Source organism: Bos taurus, chromosome X (assembly GCF_002263795.3).
Source record: "Bos taurus isolate L1 Dominette 01449 registration number 42190680 breed Hereford chromosome X, ARS-UCD2.0, whole genome shotgun sequence".
Classification (NCBI taxonomy): domain Eukaryota; kingdom Metazoa; phylum Chordata; class Mammalia; order Artiodactyla; family Bovidae; genus Bos; species Bos taurus.
In genome coordinates, this window is record NC_037357.1 from 123,093,769 (window position 1) to 123,116,270 (window position 22,502).

Consider the following 22,502-nt stretch of genomic DNA (forward strand, 5'->3'; position numbering starts at 1 on the left):
CCCTATTGCTGTTATAACCAGTTACCACAAATTTAGTGGCTTATAGCAATGTGAATTTATTATCTTATAATTCTGGACATCAGAAGTGCTAAAGTCAAGGTGTCAGCAAAGTCTTTCTGGAGGCTCTAGGGGGAGAATCCATTTCCTTGCCCTCTCCAGCTGCTGGAGGCTGCCTGCACCCCTTGGGTTGTGCCCCTTCCTCCATTGCCAGGGCTAATAGCATAGCATCTTCCAGTCTCCTTTTCTCTCCAATTTCTGCTACCATTGTGATGTGTCCTCTCTCTCACTCTAGCTTTCCTACCTCCCTTGTGATTACGTGGGGCCCAGCTGGAAAATCCTGCATAGTCTCCCCATCTCAAGATCCTTACCTTAATCACATCTGCAGAGGCTTTTTTGTCACAGAAGGTGACATTTTCATGGGTCCAGGGCTTGGAACGTGGGCTCCTCTAGGGGGCTGTTACTCTGCCTGCCGTTCTGTATCCCCACCAGGAGGGCGTGAGAGCCCCAGTTCTTGTCCATCTTTGTCAGTGCCTGCTCTTGCCGGTCTTTTTCGTTGCAGTCATTTGGAGCGGACGTTGGGGCACATACACAGCTGCCTCCCCCAGGCAGTGTGTCCTCCTTTGCTCTGATACAAATTTATTGAGCTGATCATTATTACATTATAAATATGTGTTTACATGCCTCTGTCTTGGCCAAACTGTACACTTTTTCGTGAGACAAATCTCAGAGTAGCCAGTACAATAAGTGCTCCTTGGAGAGTAAGAAATTACTAAGGGCAGTTTTCAGCAGAGAACTGAGCAAAGCTAAAGGTGTAGATGAGAGCCTATGCTTACAATCCCATCTCTGGCTCAAGGTGGGTTTTCTCCCAAACAAAAATAGGACCAGAGCAGAGAGCCTTGTTTCTAACTTCTGCACACTCTTCTCTCCCAAGGTAGTTACTCTTTAAGTGAGCAGTGCCCTAGAAGGGGATATGGGCCTCAACTCCTGAGGGCCTTGGTTGGAAATGACTTCAGCGTGTATGTAAATGAGAGAGGGCCGTACAGTCCCACAGGCCGCCTTATGGGGAGGGTGAACTTGGACCTTGCACAGAGACTTGGGTTTTCCTTCTCCCTGGACTTGGCTCGTGTAGCAGCACGCTGCAGCTTCTTGCCTGCGGGAGGAAGACCTTTCAAGGTAAGCCGGGCATCCTTGACCCCAGGGAATGTCACGTGTGTAGACTGAAACCTGCCGTGGAAGCTTCAGGCTGGGATTGCTGAGGATGGCGGAGGCAGAGTGAAAGTGATTTTGCGATGCCCCTGGACATGGCAGGGTGGGCGCAGCAGTCCTGGGGCTGGCGAGCCTGATCTGGAAGGTGGGACAAGTGTGAGACAAAGGCAGACAGGGTTGTGGCTCCTTCGGGAGCATCTGGACATGAGGGGCCACTTCCTGTGCTTGTTTGTGATGCTCTCCTTGGCTGGGCATGCACCTGGCTGCAGGAAGGTGCTCAGGTTTCAAGGCCTCAGGCTTCTGTTTCCAGGCGCTGGGGTGTTTGTAGCGGGCCTGGCTGCCATGACTTTGACCATCGGGTGTGGCGTGTGCATGAGGAGCTTGCCAGCCACATGGCAGAGGACTTTCCCGGCCCTTGTGGGAAAACCTGTGTCACTGACTGAGCCTTGGCTGGTCAGCACTCAGATCCTGAGGGAGTCGGTCTTCTGAGAAAACTACTGTCTCAGGGTAAACGCTCCTGGGACAGGCTGAGCAGGGCTGGTGCTGGGGACCCCCTGGCCTTCAACTGCTCTGCCTGCTGTATTCAAATTGCAGAGAAACTCAGGTGCCTGCATTCCTGCTGAGCCCTGTCCCTCTAGGACTTAAACCTTGCTCCCTCTTTGTTCCTTGTCATCTTGGACCAAGGAGGTTAAGAGCCTGATCGCTTGGAGTCCCCTCCTCAGAATCCAGGTCTGGGCACCTGCAGAGACAACACCTTGAGAACATTATGATAAGTGAAATAAGCCAGTTACAGAAAGACAAATACTGCATGTTTCCACCTCATGAGGGTACCCAGAAGAGTCAAATTCATAGCATCAAAGAATGTAATAGTGGTTGCCAGGGGCTGAGGGGAAATGGAGAGTTACTCATCAGTGGGTATAAAGTTTCAGTTAAATAAAATTAATAAGTTCTAGAGATTTGCTGTTCAACCGTATTGTACACATTGAACTTTTTTAAGAGTGTAAGTATCATGTTAAGTATTCCTACCACAATAAAATTTTTAAAAAATTTTGATGAGTTTATCACTTACCTTCTTCTGATCAGGTACTAGTGTGGCCACTAACTTGCTGTGGGGCTGTGGGTTAGTTTCATGGTCTCTTCCAGACACAACTTCTTATGAATATAGTAGCAAATTCCTCACAGAGTTGACAGGAGGATTATATGAGGTAATGAATGCAAAGTGCTTAGTGTGGTGTCTTGCATGTAGCTATGCTCCTTGAGGTCACGGGTATCATTGTCATCATCTGTGCATTGAGTACAACATGTCTATGAACATAAAAATTATATGTTTGTATATAATATATGTTGTATATTATGCAACATGTATATATTGTGTATATATATATACACACAACATATATACATTGTATACAACATGTATATATACATTGTATACAGCATATATATTGTGTATATATACCTTGTATATATACGTTGTATTTATTTTATATATTATTATATAAAATATAAAATTATATATAAAAATATATATTTATTATTATATATATACACACAATGTATTTTGTGTGTGTGTGTATATATATATATATGTTGTATATAATATAAGTATATTGATAATGATAAATACTGGTATTGCCTTTCAAGGACCTAGTGACCTACTGAGCTGTGCTTTCTCTAATTTACTTATAATCCAAGTTTAGCACTGAAAACTAGTAGAACACTTTCTAACACCATACACAAAAATAAACTCAAAATGGATTAAGGATCTAAACGTAAGACCAGAAACTATAAAACTCTTAGAGGAGAACATAGGCAAAACACTCTCTGACATAAATCACAGCAGGATCCTCTATGACCCATCTCCCAGAATATTGGAAATAAAAGCAAAAATAAACAAATGGGACCTAATTAAAATTAAAAGCTTCTGCACAACAAAGGAAACTATGAGTAAGGTGAAAAGACAGCCTTCAGAATGGGAGAAAATAATAGCAAAGGAAGCAACTGACAAAGAACTAATCTCAAAAATATACAAGCAACTCTTGCAGCTCAATTCCAGAAAAATAAACAACCCAATCAAAAAATGGGCCAAAGAACTAAATAGACATTTCTCCAAGGAAGACATACAGATGGCTAACAAACACATGAAAAGATGCTCAACATCACTCATTATCAGAGAAATGCAAATCAAAACTACAATGAGGTACCATTTCACGCCAGTCAGAATGGCTGTGATCCAAAAGTCTACAAGCAATAAATGCTGGAGAGGGTGTGGAGAAAAGGGAACCCTCTTACACTCTTGGTGGGAATGCAAACTAGTACAGCCACTGTGGAGAACAGTGTGGAGATTCCTTAAAAAACTGGAAATAGAACTGCCTTATGACCCGGCAATCCCATTGCTGGGCATACACACCGAGGAAACCAGAATTGAAAGAGACACATGTACCCCAGTGTTCATTGCAGCACTGTTTATAATAGCCAGGACATGGAAGCAACCTAGATGTCCATCAGCAGATGAATGGATAAGAAAGCAGTGGTACATATACACAATGGAGTAATTCTCAGCCATTAAAAAGAATACATTTGAATCAGTTCTGATGAGGTGGATGAAACTGGAGCCTATTATACAGAGTGAAGTAAGCCAGAAAGAAAAACACCAATACAGTATACTAACGCATATGTATGGAATTTATAAAGATGGTAATGATAACCCTGTATGCAAGACAGCAAAAGAGACACAGATGTATAGAATAGTCTTTTGGACTCTGTGGGAGAGGGAGAGAGTGGGATGATTTGGGGGAATATCATGGAAACGTGTATAATATCATATAAGAAATGAATCACCAGCCCAGGTTCGATGCAGGATACAGGATGCTTGGGGCTGGTACACTGGGATGACCCAGAGGGATGGTACGGGGAGGGAGGTGGGGGGGGTTCAGGATGGGGAACACGTGTACACCCGTGGCAGATTCATGTTGATGTGTGGCAGAACCAATACAATATTGTAAAGCAATTAGCCTCCAATTAAAATAAATAAATTTAAATTTAAAAAAAAAGTATAAAACTGGACCGTGAAGCTATAAATGAGCAAACAATTACAGCTAGAGGACTGGAGACAATCTCTGTGTGCATGGGAATGACTACCACTGTCACTTGCACTTAGGTGCCCGTGGCCAGCAGGACAGCACTGCCAGGCACTCGGCAAATAGTCCCTGGGGGCCCCTCTTAGCTGTGCTGTCCAGCTTCTGCACAGGAATGTTACTGCTGTTTGTGCCACTCAGAGCTTAATTTACACACTGAAATTCTTAAAGTATACAGTTGTGTATTCAGGAGCCAATACAGCTAATGACATTCCTTTTCCCCTTCCTGTATGTCAGACTCTCATCCTTGGTCCTATTTTTCATTGTTCTTGCTGAGTTCTCTCTGCCCACTTTGTGCAGTTATCATCTTTCCAAAGAGGACATGGGAGAAGAGAGGGACACTCTTATTTTTTGCCATGTACCCCTCTTTGACACCCATTGCTAGATGCTTCACTCCACAAATTGGCCCAGAGCTCAGTAGAAGGTCATCTGACTTTCTGGAACTATGGAAACTGCATTTGGCTTTTGGCAAGACAGGAGAGTTGGGTGGTGTGCTGTATGTTTTTAAGTTTGGGATTTTAGACTCTGTGCTGACCAATTATGGTAGCCAGTTGCTATGTGTGAATATGTAAATTAGTTACAATTCAGTAAAATAAATAATTCAACTCCCCAGTTGCACTAGCAGCTAGTAACTCCAGTATTGGACAGCACAGATACTGAACATTCCTGCCACTGCAGAAAACTCCATAAGACAATGCTGGTCGTGAGGGATCTTACAGTTGCAGGCTGTTTAATAGAGTGGAAAGCAGAGATATTTATCTGTGCTGTTCTGTTTTTGATTCTTCTTCCAAATGACAAGGTTAAATGTATAAGCATTAAATCTTAACTACCTAATGGGTTGAAACCTGACTAATGCAATTAAAATGTTTCAGCCTCAAATTTGTAATATAAAAAGGGTGTTTGCTCTCTGAAGTCCTTTTTGTAGTGCCTTATTACCTTGAAGCAGATATCAAGTATGAATTCTTAGATGTGAAGGCCCTGATTTTTTAATTGGTTTTTATTGTAGTAAAATATACATAACATAAACTTTGGCATTTTAACCATTTTAGGTGTACAATTCAGTGACATTAAATGCATTCACAGTATTGTGTAACCATCACCATTATCTATTTCTAGAACTTTTCATCATCTCAGGCAGAAATTCTGTATCATTAAGTAATTCCCCATTATCCCCTCCCCCATGTCCCTGGTAACTAATATTCTACTTTCTGTCTCTGTACTTTTGCCTATTCTAGATACCTCCTCATATAAGTAGAATCATACAATATTTATCCCTTAGTGATTGGCTTATTTCACTTAGCATGATGTCCCCAAGGTTCATCCATTGTTGTATCGTGTATCTGAATTTCATTCTTTTTAAGAGCTGAATAATATTCTGCTATATGTATAAACCACATTCTGTTTATCTATTCATCTGTCAATGGATACTTGGGTTGCTACCACCTTTTGACTGCTGTGAATAATAGTGCTGTGAAATGGGTGTGCAGGTATTTTTCTGAGACCCTGCTTTTATTTATTTATTTTAATATTTATTTTTATTTTTTTATTTGGCTGTTCCAGGTCTTAGTTGTGGCACGTAGGATCTTCTGTCTTTGTTGCAGCATGTAAACTCTTAGTTGTGGCATATGAGATCTAGTTTCCCAACTAGGGATTGAACCTGGGCCCCCTGTATTGGGAGCACAGAGTCTTAGCCACTGGATCACCATGGAAGAAGTCCTGAGACCCTGCCTTTCATTCTTTGGGGTATATACCCAGAAGTGAAATTGCTGGGTCCTGTGGTAATTCTGTGTTTGTCTCTAATTTTTTAAACAGTTTAAAAATTATTTTGAGGTATTGTCCATATAACTCAATATTTTGAGGTATTGTCCATCTGAACCCTGTGAAGTGTATACAGTTCAATGGTTTTTAATATATTCACAAGGTTGTACAATCATCTCCACTAGTCATTGATTTTTATGACCTCTGAGGAACTAGAGTGGGAGAGAAAATCTTGAAGGTGGCTTGGGTGTAAGGAAGGGCGCTTTCAGAATTAGTATGAAACTTTTAAAAAGAAGTATCTTTGCACCAGATCCTTAAAATGCCACCCAGGCTTTAGGAGGAATACTCTGCCCACTGTAGGGCTTTAGGACCAAAAATCAGAAAGGCTCCCCTGCCACCTGACATATTTTCAGCTACTTATGAGGCCTTGTTTTATGGAACAGGATATTGAACAACCTCACAAATGGGTCACCTCCTCAAGAATACTCTGAAAGCCTGCTTCTGTAGGATCGGGCCGGCTTTTATGTGGCTTTTTGCTGCTTTGTAGCACCTCCTGTGTTTGTTTTGTCAGATGTCCTTGCCTGGCTTGGAACTGGTTCTCTTCCTTCTCTGGTTCTGATCCCATATTCTGCAACTACTTTGTTTTCAAACATGAAACAGATTGTTTACCAAAAAGTGCCTTATATATTTAATTTTTAGATTTTAGATTGTTCTGCTTTGAAGCAAACAATAAAACTCATCCACTTTTGTTATAACCTACCATTCATACATACCAGGGTGCTCTGATTTTCACTGGTTCTGCTTATGTACTTGTGGTTTGTAACATTTGTTACTTTAGAGATGGTTTTGTTGTGATTTTCTGATAGTTGGCCAGCTTTGTTTCTTTCTTTCTTTTTTGGTATACCATACAGTTTTTCCCAGGCTTCCCTTGTGGCTCAGAAGGTAAAGAAACCTCCTGCAATGCAGGAGACCCAGGTTCAATCCTTGGGTCAGGAAGATCCCCTGGAGAAGGGAATGGCTACCCACTCCAGTATTTTTGCTTGGAGAACTCCATGGACAGAGGAGCCTGGCAGGCTACAATCCATGGGGTCGCAGGGTTGGACACAACTAAGTAACTAATGTACACACACACACACACACACACACACACACACAGAGTTTTCCCTTCAAAGTGTACAATTCATTGGTTTTTTAGCACATTCACAGAATTGTGCAATGTACAACCAACACCATCATCAATTCTAAGATATTTTTATCACCTGCAAAAGAAATCCCATACCTATTGCCAGTCACTCCCTGTTTCCTCCCATCTCCCAGTTCTAGGCAACTCAGCCACTGATGTACTCTGTCTCTACAGATTTGGGGCCAGCTTTCTTAGATCCTTGTCTACCAGTGATTTTTTCCCCCCGAAATTATAGTATAAGCCACCCACTCTGCTTTCTTTCCCTGTTGCTTTCTTGTCATCTCCCTTCCTCCTCCCTCCCTCTTCTTACATTAAGCAGGTTAGCTGTAAATCCTCCTTAAATAGCTCTCAAAGTAAATGAGTTGATAGATGGGGCACAACCACAGGAATTCATCTGATAGATGGATAGACAGCCATTGTTGCACCCTGGGACGCCCTTCTAAGTTACCTGCCTTCATTCTGTCACTGTGAGGCTGAATTTCTTTATTTTACCCAGTTTTATTGAGAATTAATTGATATACATCACTTCATGATGGTTTGATGTACATATATGATGAAATGATTATTGTTGTTCAGTCTCTCAGTCGTTTCTAACTCTTTGCAACCTCATGGACTGCAGCACATCAGGCTTCCCTGTCCTTCACCATCTCCCATAGCTTGCTCAAATTCATGTCCATTGAGTCGGTGATGCCATCCAACCATCTCATCTTCTGTCGTCCCCCTCTTCCTGCCTTCAATCTTTCCCAGCATCAGGGTCTTTTCTAATGAGTCAGTTCTGTGCATCAGGTGGCCAAAGTATTGGAGCTTCAGCTTCAGCATCAGTCCTTCCAATGAATATTCAGGGTTGATTTCCTTTAGGATTGACTGATTGGATCTCCTTGCAGTCCAAGGGACTCTCAAGAGTCTTCTCCAACACCACGGTTCAAAAGCATCAATTCTTCGGCGCTCAGCTTTCTTTATAGTCCAGTTCTCATGTCCATACATGACTACTGGGAAAACCACAGATGGATCTTTGACTAGACGGATCTTTGTTGCCAAAGTAATGTTTCTCCTTTTTAATACATTGTCAGGTTTGTCATAGCTTTTCTTCCAAGGAACAAGAGTTCTTTAATTTCATGGCTGCAGTCACCATCTGCAGTGATTTTGGAGCCCAAGAAAATAAAGTCTGTCACTGTTTTCATTGTTTCCCCATCTATTTGCCATGAAGTGATGAGACTGGATGCCATGATCCTTGTTTTTTGAATGTTGAGCTTTAAGCCAGCTTTTTCACTCTCCTCTTTCACCTTCATCAAGAGGCTTTTTAGTTCCTCTTCACTTTCTGCCATAAGGGTGGTATCATCTGCATATCTGAGGTTATTGATATGTCTCCCGGCAGTCTTGATTCCAGCTTGTGCTTCATCCAGCCTGGCATTTCACATGATGTACTCTGCGTATAAGTTAAATAAGCAGGATGACAGTATACAGCCTTGACATATTCCTTTCCCAATTTGGAATCAGTCTGTTGTTCCATGTCTGGTTCTAAATGTTGCTTCTTGACCTGCATACAGGTTTCTTGACCTGCATACAGATTTCTTGTCATATAGATACAATAAAAAGAAAAAAAGGAAAAAAAAAATGTTCTCCTTGTGATGGCAGCTCATAGGATTTACTGTCCTAACAACTTTCCTATATATTATATAGCAGTGCTAGTTACAGCCATTGTGTTGTATATTACAGTCCCAGCATGTATTTATCTTATTGTTGGAAGTTTGTACCTTTTGACCACCTTCCGTCAATTTTCCCTCCCAGGTTGGCTTTCTTTTGTCTCTCTGGGCTGCAGGGTTCTTGAAAACTAGGCCATTCAGAACCACAGGGCCAGAAGCTGCTCTGGGTTGGACCGGCCTTGCAGTGTGAGCAAGTTCTAGGACTGAAATCAAGTGTGCAGTTTCTAGATGTGTAAATTCAGTCACGTCTTCTCTAGCAGAAATTATATTTAATAGTCACTAATGGTAGATCTTCAAATACTGTTGACCCTTGAACAAGGCAGGGGTTAGGGGTGCCCACCATCCCCACAGTTGAAAATCTGAGTATAACTTAGAGTCAACCCTCTATATACATATATTAAAAAGCAGAGACATTACTTCACCAACAAAGGTCTGTCTGGTCAGAGCTATGGTTTTTTTCCAGTGGTCATGTATGGATGTGAGAGTTGGACTATAAAGAAAGCTGAGCACCAAAGAATTGATGTTTTTGAACTGTGGTGTTGGAGAAGACTCTTGAGAGTCCCTTGGACTGCAAGGAGATCCAACCAGTATATTCTGAAGGAGATCAGCCCTGGGATTTCTTTGGAAGGAATGATGCTAAAGCTGAAACTCCAGTACTTTGGCCACCTGATGCACAGAACTGACTCATTAGAAAAGACCCTGGTGCTGGGAAAGACTGAATGCAGGAGGAGAAGGGGACGACAGAGGATGAGATGGTTGGATGGCATCACTGACTTTATGGACGTGAGTTTGAGCAAGCTCTGAGAGTTGGTGATGGATAGGGTAAGCTGGTGTGCTGCAATCCATGAGGTCGCAGAGTTGGACACAACTGAGTGACTGAACTAAACTGAACTATATACATGGTTCCTCCTTATAGGCGGTTCCTCTGTACATGCAATTCCACATCCATGAATTCAACCAACTTTGGATCATGTAGTACTATAGTATTTAATAATGAAAAAAGTCCATGTGTAAGTGGACCCACACAGTTCAAACTTGAGTGGCCCAGTGTCAACTGTATCAGTGTGTAGCATGCTAATCACTGTTACTGCTGCTGAGAAAATAACTGGCTGCACTTGCATTCAGCATAGCTTTTTGCTTGCTTTTGTAGCCAGATGCCCTGGGTTTGAATCCTGGTTCTGCTCCCTTTATTATCTAGATGAACATGTCAGTTCACTCTCAAAGGGGAAAGTAAAATATCCAACTGCATAGCTTGTTGAGAGATTTAAACAAGAGAATGTGGGCAAAGCAATTAATACAATGCCTAGCAGAGAGTGAGAGCTCCATAAATTACCATTTACGGAGTTAATGTATGCCCTGGTATTAAGACAGCATACTTTATTGTGTGCTTGCTGTATACAAGGTACCAGGTTAGGTTTTGCAGGGAATAAGCCAAAGCCTTGTGAATGGAATCTGAGCCCCGTTGATGTTACAGTTGTGCCCAGCTGGGCACTTAACACTGGGGAAGCAGAGACTGGGTGGCATGCACATTTTACTCATTTTTTTAGACTATAAATCTTATTAACTAATTTTCATAAAACATTGTGTTGATTATAAACATCAATGCAGGAAAGATTTGGCTAAGCTTAGTTTCTTACTGGGAGTTACAGATATTTTCATTTCTTTTGGGCAAATTTAAACATTTTATCATTTACTGTTGGCCACTGGTAGCTTTAATCAGGGCAAACCATCTTGTTCAAAACAAATAACCTTGACAGAAAAGGGTAGTCAGAGCCCTACTTCATGAATCTATTCATTATGTTTGGTGCTGCGGAGCCAGCAGCAGTGTGTGTTTGCAGGCTAGCGGCGTCTGTCTCCCGTCCCTTCTATCTGTTGCTCCTGCAGTGGAGCGAGGACTAGCAGGCCCTCTCCGTGGAATTTCTGAGCCACGCGAGAGAGCGCGTGGCGTACTCTTAGAACAAGCTCTGTCCTCTCTTTCCTTGTATACTTTGGTTGAGAGAAATAGTATAAGCTCCTGTTTGAGGAGGAATTTGGGGGTTTTGCTTATTTCTTAAAGCAGAAATTGGTGAACATTCTGATGGCAGAGGTTTTGTATCACTTTTAGTCTGGAAGACCACTTTTATTTTTAAATTATTTATTTATTTGGCTGAGCTGGGTCGTAGTCACAGCATGTGAGATCTTCAGTCTTCATTGTGGCATGTGGGATCTAGTTCCCTGATCAGGGATTGAACCTGGGCCCCCTGCATTGGGAGTGCAGAGTCTTAGCCACTGGACCACCAGGGAAGTCCCTGGGAGACCACTTTTGACCTAGCTCTAGATGTCAGTCAGCTAGTGTCTGTGTAGGCTCGGCCTTCAGACCCCTAGGAGGACAGGGCCCCAGGAGCCAGGTGTTAGAGCGCCTCCCAGAGGCATCTTTACACATAGCCTCAACCCCTTGTGTTGTCTTGGGAAAAAACCTTTCAAGCCCTCAGTTTCTTGTCAGTAAAATGATATGGATGACACCTGCTTCTTGAGTTTGTATTAAGAATTAGAAAATAAAGCACATCACACACTGCCTTTCATGGGTCAGAGCTGTTGAGGAGCCATTCTAGGCCTACGAAAGACTGTTAAGTTTGGTTTGTGACCCCTTCAAATAACCACAAAGGCCAGGCCAATCAATTTCTTTTTCTTTCTTTTTCTCCTCAGCTCTGCCATGTGGCATGTGAAATCTTTGTTCCCTGAGCAGCGATTGAACCCTCACCCCCTGCAGTGGAAGTGCAGGGGGTGACACTGACAAGAAACTGAGTCTTAACCACTGGACCCTTAGCGAAGTCCCAGTCAACATCTTTTGTTCAAAATAACATCCCTGAGTTATTTCATCCAGGGAAAGGAAAACCATGTGACATGTATGCTGACACTCCTCGATCCTACCTGCTGCACGCCAGACTCAGTACGCCACCTGGAAGTGGCCGCAGCATTGTCCCGATCCCATGCTCCAGTTAGCTGGTCAAGGTCAGTAGGAGAGACACAGTCGAGTTGCCACCTCTACATCCTGTCGTGCACGCCCTCCTCCGTGGCAGTGTCTTTTGAATGTCCTGTCTAAACCCAAGCCTGCCTGAACCACAACCTGGTAACACTCTTTGCTCTATTTTTACAGCAGCTAGTCTTTTCTCCTTGTCATCTGTGTTAGTCCTTGTTTCCTTCTAGCTTCTATTTCAGCAGCATCTCTTTTGGTGTAAAAATCCCCAGAAGGTGTTTCTAGAAACAGCCTTGACAGAATCTAAGGACAGGTGCTTAAAAGTGGCTCTTGGCACACTCTGCAGACATTTATGAGTACCTGACGTGTGCTGACCTGTGATGTGTGACACAGTCAACACAGCCCTAGTTTTTCAGAGTTCAGTCTAAAAAGACAAAAAGTGGACAGCCTGTTCTTTTATTTAGTTCTTCCCATCTGGTGCTGGTGCTGCTGCTAAGTCTCTTCAGTCGTGTCCAACTCTGTGCGACCCCACAGATGGCAGCCCACCAGGCTCCACTGTCCCTGGGATTCTCCAGGCAGGAACACTGGAGTGGGTTGCCATGTCCTTCTCCCATGCATGAAAGTGAAAAGTAAAAGTGAAGTTGCTCAGTTGTGTCCGACTCTTCATGACTGCATGGACTGCAGCCTACTGGGCTCCTCCGTCAATGGGATTTTCCAGGCAATAGTACTGGGGTGGCTTGCCATTGCCTTCTCCGAGTTCTTCCCTCTACCTTGTGGCAAAGGCAGAAGTAATCTCAATTTACAAGGAGAAAGGAGAGAGAGAGCGATTTAAGTTTATTCAGCAGCTGGTACCTGGGACCAGATCTGTTTTCAGCAGCATGCTGATCCAGGCTTTGTTTGGGGACATCCATTCCCTCACTGGCTGGCGGTGGGGCATCCACACAGGAGGATGAACAGCAGAGCAGCCATTCCTTCCTTCTTCGGAGCTGGGGTGTTGGGATAGTCAGCACCAGGGCCAAACCTTGAGTCACTTCAAGCCTAAGTTGTTCTTGATGGTTCCATTCCCCTTTGCCATGTATCCACTCTCCTGGCCTCCCTTGCAGCCATGTAATCCAGTACCAGCCAAGGAGCCTTAAGGGGAAGACCACTGCGGAATCTTTCTGGCATCCAAGAGAAATGAGCTTGAGGAGAGAGCTCCTTCCTCCCTATTTTGGCTCCTCCCTTCTTCATCCCAGCTCTGCCTGCTCTCCTGTGAGAAGATGATGCTGCTGCCATGGCAGCATCTTGTGATCCGAAGGGGAGACACAGTTCGAATGACTGAACAGGAAAGCAGAAGGATCTCAGGTCCTTCATCTTCCAGCCACTGAGGTATTCTAAACAAGACTTTTCGTAAATACCTTTTCAGAAAATGTCTTTGTGGTTAAAGCTGTGACCCATGAAAGATAGCATGCTACGTGCTTCAGATGTATTTTCTAATCCCTAATACAACCCCAAGAAGCAGATAGCATGTAACCCATTTTGCTGACAAGAAGCTGAGGGCCTGCAAGATTTTTTTCCAAGACAACACAGGGGGCTGAGGCTATGTGTAAAGATGCCTCTGGAAGGCAAGCTCTGGGCTTCTCAGAGGGTGACATCATCACCACCTGGGAGCTTGTCTGAAATGCAAATTCCTGAGCCCCACCCCAACCCTACCCAGCCCAGAATTCCATGGACACAGGAGCCTGGTGGGCTACAGCTCATGGGGTCACGATGAGTCTGACACAACTGAGCGACTAGCATATCCCAGCCCTAGTGAATCAGAGGCCCAGAGTTTTTGTTTTCGCAAGCCCTCAAGGTGATTCTGATGCAAAGTCAAGTTTGAGAGCCACTGGTTTAAGCCCTTGTTGCTTTCCTAAAATGGATCCTGGTGGGGTGAATAACAGATGAGCTATTGTTACCAGTCAGTTCTCGTATCCCATTGAGGACCAGGCTTGTCTCCATCGCAGCCAGTGGCTGTGACACAGATCTGTTGGCTCAGGGGGTTTGATGATACCTTTTCCAGGGGGGCCCAGTCAGACCTGCCTGGTTCTGGGGTGTCAGTGTCTGGGTCTCCAGGCACCTGTCTGAGCTCAGCCAGGCCCCCACACCCTGCCGCTCCCTGAAGAGCACAGGAAGTATTTTGCCCTCAGAACCAAATGTGCCAGATGTAGGTACTTAATTGTTTTCCCTGAGTGAAAGAATTCTTTTATTCAAAGAGTAGAGGGTGATGGAGAAGACCAGACTTAAGGGTCTCACAGATAACATGAATGGAATGGTATTTGAAGTGTTCAGACAACAAATACTTCCCTGGAGCCTTCTCTGGACTGACTAGTGGGAAAACAGTGGTAAAGAAAATAAAAGGGTATGTGAAGCGGGAGTATCACAACTGCACAAATGAAGATGGATGGGCTGCGGAGGCACACAGAATTTTCCCTTCTGGGATACCCGGGTAGATCTTGGAAGACTTCCTGGAGGAAGTAGCTACTCATCAGTCAATACTAAGCGTATGTGTGCTGGGTTGGGGGAGAGGGTATTCCAATCTGGGGACAGAGCTTTGCAAAGACCTGGAGGGGAGGGAGACCCTGGCTCCTGCCAACAAAAGATGGGAGCTTGGTGTGGCAGGAGGGTGGAGTCCCCTAGGAAATGGTCCTGTTCAAGCTCGCAGACCCAGGAACACATCTGAGGAGCAGGTTGAGATGTGGACAGAAAGATATTGAAATGATTTATTAATGTGAACTGGCCTCTTACTGTCTTAAATGGAAATAATTTATTTACTGCTTTTTATTATGGCCCATTAAATGCTGCTTGGACACAGCAGGCCATGTCACAAACACTGCTCTCATCTCCCCTCCCTATCCTGCCCTGTTCCCTCTTTGTTTTACTATTAGGGAAATATTGATATATATTCATTCCTATGAACAGAGAGACTCGTTAACCACTTATGTGGGGCCTTCATGAAGCTGCTTCATGTCATTAGGCCTCCTTTTCTGTGTTACAAATTCAGGTTCTCTGCCTCCTCCTGGGAGATGCCACTTCACCAGGTCTGAGGAGGAGTTTGGGAGTCTGCTTTAAATTAGTTTTATTGAGTATATATGTTTGTTGTACATAGATTTACATACATAATTGATATACAGAGAAAATGCACTCATTTTAAGTATACTAATACTGGTGTTTCAACGAATGTATTCATTTCTGACCATCACAGCCCCTTGCAGACATGCTTCACCCTCAGCCCCAGGCATCCTCTGATCTACTTTCTGTTACTATAGATTAGTTTCGCCACTTTTAACATTTCATGTCCGTGGAATCATGTAGGGTGTACTCTTTTCTTTCTGGCTTCTTTCACTCAGTATGTTTCTGAGATTCATTCATGTTGTGTGTATATATAAGTAATTCATTGCTTTATTGCTGCAGAGTACTTCTCTCACTGAGAATGCACTCGTGTTTTTGCTGCATTGCCATTTTAGCCATTCTCTTGCTGATGGACATTTGTTTCTAGTTTTTGGCAGTTATGGACAAAGATACTGTGAGCATTCAGGTGCAAACTGCTTTGTAAACTCGTTTGCATTTGTCTTGGGTCAATCCATAGGAGTGGGCTTGCTGGGTCATATGATGCATGGATGCTCTAACTGGGAAAGGAGCTGCCAAACTCTTTTCCTAGGTGCTTGTAGCAGTTTACATTCTGACCTGCAGTGTAGGAGAGGGCTACTTGCTTTACATCCATGCAAGCACTTAGTATGGTTAGTTTTTCGTTAGATTTAAATTATTATTATTATTTTTTTTGCCATACCAGTGGTTGTATAATGATTTGTCACTGTGGTTTTACTTTGCATTTTTTTAATGATTGAAGATTGAGCAGCTTTTCATGTGCTTCTTGGCATGTGAAATGCCTGTTCACATTTTTTGCCCATTTTTTTAATAGTTCACTTATTTAACTGTAAGAATTTTTTATTTGCTTGTATTTTATTTTAAAACTATACATCTTTATTCATAAGTAAGATTGGTCAATGGTTTTTATGTTAAATTCAGGCATTTTAAAAAATAATTTTTGTTATATTCTGGATTGAAGTTCTTTGTCACACATGTGTATTGTGAATATGTTCTCATTGTCTGATTTGCCATTTCATTTTCTTTATTGTGTCTTGAGCAGAAGATTTAAATTTTGATGAAATTTGATATGTCATTTTTTTCTTTTATAGTTTGAGATTTTTGTGTGTTCTAAGAAATCCTTGCATACTCCTAGGTATTAATAGAAGTTTTATAGATCCAGTTTGAGTTTTTGTATATGGTATAAGGTATGGATCAAGGTTAATTTTTCGCATATGGATATCTGCTTGCTCCAGCACCATTTGTTACAAAGACGGTTCTTTTCCCACTACATTACCTTGACACCTGTGTTAACTATTCAGCTGCTTGTGTATTTGTTGATCTGTTTCTGGACTTTGTTGTGTCATTTTGATCTTTGTGTCTGTCCTTATGCCAATGCCAGTGCCACACTGTCTTGATTATAGGAATCTGTATTTTTAGGAAGAACCCCTAGACGGTTCTCATGATCATGGCCATTTGGGAAACATGTATTAAATTTTTCTAAGGATCCTTCTGGTGATGACAATCTTAAGTCTGAGTATTCCTGCAAGCTCATCCTCCATTTATACCCCAGCTCCTTGCTACTCAGAGTGGAGTCTACAGACCAGCAGTGTCAACATGACTCAGGAACTTGCTCAAAATGCAGACTCCGGCCTTGCCCCAGACCTACTGAGTAGAACCTGCAGTGTAATGAGATCCCCAGGGGATTCCCATCAAGGTTGCACAGCACTTCTAGATGTCATTACCCTAAAGCAGGGCCTTACTGATTTTTGGATCATGGATAACTCCACAGTTAGAAACACATATTACAGTGTGCGTATTGATGTAGCTGAAACAGGTCTTTACAAAACAGTGCTTACTTTTCCTACTTGGTGCTTACTTTTCTGTTCCTTTCCTCTCTGACCCTATTCCTCCCCCGCTCCATTTCTTCCTGTTATAGCTTTCTTGAGGTGCAATTTATGTACTGTCAACATCACCCATTCTCTGTGAACAGTTTGCATTTAATGGTTGTGCAGCTCTCTCCGCAATAAAGTTTTAGAACACTTTCATCATCCCCAAAGATTCCATTTTGCTTCTTCATAGTCAGTTCTGCACTATTTAAAATACTGGTAGCTACCTACAGTTTACAAAGAGTCCCAGACTTGAGTTGAACCAGCCGTGCAGCAGCACTGCTCAGACTTGGCTGAAAGTGGCTTCCTTTTGGGTCAAGGACACTGAGACATGACTTCCAAATGGGACTATTTTTACACAGAATGTTATTTTTACTATATTTTTGTCAAATAATAATGCATCATATATGTACACAATCTTTAATGTGTAGACATTAGTTGCTGAACCCATAAGTTAAAAGATTCTTGACCTTAAACCCTTGAGTTCATTTGTTCTATGTATTTTTGAGGCTGGACTGGCTGGTTATGAGTTAGACCGGGATGGTTAGCAGAGAAATGAAAAGATTCCTCAGGTATGTTGCTCAGCAGTAGTTAATCATGTGTCTGAAATACTATAAATTCTGAAAATACAGGGGACTAGCTTTGTGGATTTCTTGTCTGTTCAGTTCAGTTCAGTCGCTCAGTCATGTCCGACTCTTTGTGACCCCATGAATTGCAGCACGCCAGGCCTCACTGTCCATCACCAACTCCCGGAGTTCACTCAGACTCACGTCCATTGAGTCAGTGATGCCATCCAGCCATCTCATCCTCTGTCGTCCCCTTCTCCTCCTGCCCCCAATCCCTCCCAGCATCAGAGTCTTTTCCAATGAGTCAACTCTTCACATGAGGTGGCCAAAGTACTGGAGCTTCAGCTTCAACATCGTTCTTTCCAAGGAACACCCAGGACTGATCTCCTTTAGAATGGACTGGTTGGATCTCCTTGCAGTCCAAGGGACTCTCAAGAGTCTTCTCCAACACCACAGTTCAAAAGCATCAATTCTTCGGCGCTCAGCTTTCTTCACAGTCCAACTCTCACATCCATACATGACTACTGGAAAAACCATAGCCTTGACCAGATGGACCTTTGTTGGCAAGGTAATGTCTCTGCTTTTGAATATGCCATCTAGGTTGGTCATAACTTTCCTTCCAAGGAGTAAGCGTCTTTTAATTTCATGGCTGCAATCACTATCTGCAGTGATTTTGGAGCCCCCAAAAATAAAGTCAGCCACTGTTTCCACTGTTTCCCCATCTATTTGCCAGATGGGAAGTGATGGAACCAGATGCCATGATCTTCGTTTTCTGAATGTTGAGCTTTAAGCCAACTTTTTCACTCTCCTCTTTCACTTTCATCAAGAGGCTTTTTAGTTCCTCTTCACTTTCTGCCTTTCACTTTCACCTTATGGGTGGTGTCATCTGCATATCTGAGGTTATTGATATTTCTCCCGGCAATCTTGATTCCAGCTTGTGCTTCATCCAGCCCAGCGTGTCTCATGATGTACTCTGCATATAAGTTAAATAAGCAGGGTGACAATATACAGCCTTGACATACTCCTTTTCCTGTTTGGAACCAGTCTGTTGTTCCATGTCCAGTTCTAACTGTTGCTTCCTGACCTGCATATAGGTTTCTCAAGAGGCAGGTCAGCTGGTCTGGTATTCCCAACTCTCAGAATTTTCCAGTTTATTGTGATCCACACAGTCAAAGGCTTTGCCATAGTCAATAAAGCAGAAATAGATGTTTTCCTGGAACTCTCTTGCTTTTTCGATGATCCAGCGGATGTTGGCAATTGGATCTCTGGTTCCTCTGCCTTTTCTAAAACCAGCTTGAACATTTGAAAGTTCATGGTTCACATATTGCTGAAGCCTGGCTTGAAGAATTTTGAGCATTACTTTACTAGCATGTGAGATGAGTGCAATTGTGCGGTAGTTTGAGCATTCTTTGGCATTGCCTTTCTTTGGGATTGGAATGAAAACTGACCTTTTCCAGTCCCGTGGCCACTGCTGAGTTTTCCAAATTTGCTGGTATATTGAGTGCAGCACTTTCACAGCATCATCTTTCGGAATTTGAAATAGCTCAACTGGAATTCCCAGAGAAGGCAATAGCACCCCACTCCAGTACTCTTGCCTGGAAAATCCCATGGACGGAGGAGCCTGGTAGGCTGTAGTCCATGGGGTCGCTAAGAGTCGGACTTCACTGAGTGACTTCCCTTTCACTTTTCACTTTCATGCATTGGAGAAGGAAATGGTAACCCACTCCAGTGTTCTTGCCTGGAGAATCCCAGGGACGGAGAAGCCTGGTGGGCTGCTGTCTATGGGATCGTACAGAGTCGGACATGACTGAAGCAACTTAGCAGCAGCAGCAGCAGCAGCAGCAACTGGAATTCCATCACTTACACTAGCTTTGTTCGTAGTGATGCTTTCTAAGACCCACTTGACTTCACATTCCAGGATGTCTGGCTCTAGGTGGGTGATCACACCATCATGATTATCTTGGTCATGAAGATCTTTTTTGTACAGTTTTTCTGTGTATTCTTGCCACCTCTTCTTAATAGCTTCTGCTTCTGTTAGGTCCATACCATTTCTGTCCTTCATCGAGCCCATCTTTGCATGAAATGTTCCCTTGGTATCTCTAATTTTCTTGAAGAGATCTCTAATCTTTCCATTCTGTTGTTTTCCTCTATTTCTTTGCATTGATCTCTGAGGAAGGCTTTCTTATCTCTTCTTGCTATTCTTTGGAACTCTGCATTCAGATGCTTATATCTTTCCTTTTCTCCTTTGCTTTTTGCCTCTCTTCTTTTCACAGCTATTTGTAAGACCTCCCCAGACAGCCATTTTGCTTTTTTGCATTTCTTTTCCATGGGGATGGTCTTGATCCCTGTCTCCTGTTGTGAACCTTCGTCCATAGTTCATCAAGCACTCTATCTATCAGATCTAGTCCCTTAAATCTATTTCTCACTTCCACTGTATAATCATAAGGGATTTGATTTAGGTCATACCTGAATGGTTTAGTGGTTTTCCCTACTTTCTTCAATTTAAGTCTGAATTTGCCAATAAGGAGTTCATGATCTGAGCCACAGTCAGCTCCCAGTCTTGTTTTTGCTGACTGTATAGAGCTTCTCCATCTTTGGCTGCAAAGAATATAATCAATCTGATTTTGGTGTTGACCATCTGGTGATGTCCACGTATAGAGTCTTCTCTTGTGTTGTTGGAAGAGGCTGTTTGCTATGACCAGTGCGTTCTCTTGGCAAAACTCTATTAGCCTTTGCCCTGCTTCATTCTGTATTCCAAGGCCAAATTTGCCTGTTACTCCAGGTGTTTCTTGACTTCCTACTTTTGTAGTTTGCTGCTGCTGCTGCTGCTGAGTCACTTCAGTCGTGTCCAACTCTGTGCGACCCCATAGACAGCAGCCCAGCAGGCTCCCCCGTCCCTGGGATTCTCCAGGCAAGAACACTGGAGTGGGTTGCCATTTCCTTCTCCAATGCACAAAAGTGAAAAGTGAAAGTGAAGTCACTCAGTCGTGTCCAACTCTTCACGACCCCATGGACTGCAGCCTACCAGGCTCCTCCGTCCATGGGATTTTCCAGGCAAGAGTACTGGAGTGGGTTGCCATTGCCTTCTCTATTTGCATTCTAGTCCCCTATAATGAAAAGGACATCTTTTTTGGGTGTTAGTTCTAAAAGGTCTTGTAGGTCTTCATAGAACTGTTCACCTTCAGCTTCTTCAGCATTACTGGTTGGGGCATAGACTTGGATTACTGTGATATTGAATGGTTTGCATTGGAAACAAACAGAGATCATTCTGTCATTTTTGAGATTGCATCCAAATACTGCGTTTTGGACTCTCTTGTTGGTCATGATGGCTACTCCATTTCTTCTAAGGGATTCCTGCCCACAGTAGTAGATATAATGGTCATCTGAGTTAAATTCACCCATTCCACAGACACCCATTCTTGTCTGTGGCAGGTGTTAAACATCCTTAGGTGAGTTAGAAGCCCAAAGTTGAGTACCTCTTGTAGGTTTCTGTTGTGAATGTGGAATATATTTTCTTCTGCACTCAGTGCCTTTAAGGCAAGGCTTGCCTTTCACCTCTAGGCAGCATCCAAGCCCCTAGTCTCTAGAAGGCCCCAAGCCTTCTAGACTCGGACAGCATGAGTTTGCATCTTGCCTTTGCCATTCACCAGTTTGTGACCCCAGAAAAGAGTTTAACCTCTCAGTTCCCCCTCCTGGAAAACAGGGTCATAATAGTACTTGATAAGTGAAAGTCGCTCAGTTGTGTCCGATTCTTCGCAACCCCATGGACTGTAGCCCGCCAGGCTACTCTGTCCATGGAATTATCCAGGCAAGAATACTTGAGTGGGTAGCCTGTCCCTTCTCCAGAGGATCTTCCTGACTCAGGAATTGAACTGGATTCTCCTGCATTGTGGGCGGATTCTTTACCAGCTGAGCTACCAGGGAAACCTTGTAATAGTGCTTACCTCTTCACGATCCAGATAATCACGATGGTGTGATCACTCACCTAGAGCCAGACATCCTGGAATGTGAAGTCAAGTGGGTCTTAGAAAGCATCACTACGAACCAAGCTAGTGGAGGTGATGGAATTCCAGTTGAGCTATTTCAAATCCTAAAACATGATGCTGTGAAAGTGCTGCACTCAATATACCAGCAAATTTGGAAAACTCAGCAGTGGCCACAGGACTGGAAAAGGTTACTTTTCATTCCAATCCCAAAGAAAGGCAATGCCAAAGAATGCTCAAACTACCGCACAATTGCACTCATCTCACATGCTAGTAAAGTAATGCTCAAAATTCTTCAAGCCAGGCTTCAGCAATATGTGAACCATGAACTTTCAAATGTTCAAGCTGGTTTTAGAAAAGGCAGAGGAACCAGAGATCCAATTGCCAACATCCGCTGGATCATCGAAAAAGCAAGAGAGTTCCAGGAAAACATCTATTTCTGCTTTATTGACTATGGCAAAGCCTTTGACTGTGTGGATCACAATAAACTGGAAAATTCTGAGAGTTGGGAATACCAGACCAGCTGACCTGCCTCTTGAGAAACCTATATGCAGGTCAGGAAGCAACAGTTAGAACTGGACATGGAACAACAGACTGGTTCCAAACAGGAAAAGGAGTATGTCAAGGCTGTATATTGTCACCCTGCTTATTTAACTTATATGCAGAGTACATCATGAGACACGCTGGGCTGGAAGAAGCACAAGCTGGAATCAAGATTGCCGGGAGAAATATCAATAACCTCAGATATGCAGATGACACCACCCATAAGGTGAAAGTGAAAGGCAGAAAGTGAAGAGGAACTAAAAAGCCTCTTGATGAAAGTGAAAGAGGAGAGTGAAAAAGTTGGCTTAAAGCTCAACATTCAGAAAACTAAGATCATGGCATCTGGTCCCATCACTTCATGGCAAATAGATGGGGAAACAGGGGAAACAATGTCAGACTTTATTTTTTTGGGCTCCAAAATCTCTGCAGATGGTGATTGCAGCCATGAAATTAAAAGACACTCCTTGGAAGGA

The 22,502-nt window shown here is 43.1% G+C and overlaps 1 protein-coding gene and 1 non-coding gene across 10 annotated transcripts in view; one reads left to right on the forward strand and one right to left on the reverse strand.

The window, feature by feature from the left end:
* MAP7D2 (MAP7 domain containing 2) overlaps positions 1 to 22,502 on the forward strand; it is a 101,408-nt gene that overhangs the window by 12,768 nt on the left and 66,138 nt on the right. Inside the window, exon 2 of one of the 9 annotated variants that reach the window (XM_059883881.1) lies at positions 13,047 to 13,311. The exons of the other annotated variants lie outside the window; for them this stretch is intronic. The gene's annotated coding sequence lies outside the window, so the exon portion shown is untranslated. The remainder of the gene's footprint in view (positions 1 to 13,046; positions 13,312 to 22,502) is intronic. 9 annotated transcript variants of the gene reach the window in all.
* Positions 11,198 to 11,270, reverse strand: TRNAG-CCC (transfer RNA glycine (anticodon CCC)). The gene has a single exon. It is a non-coding gene; the product is annotated as a tRNA-Gly (tRNA).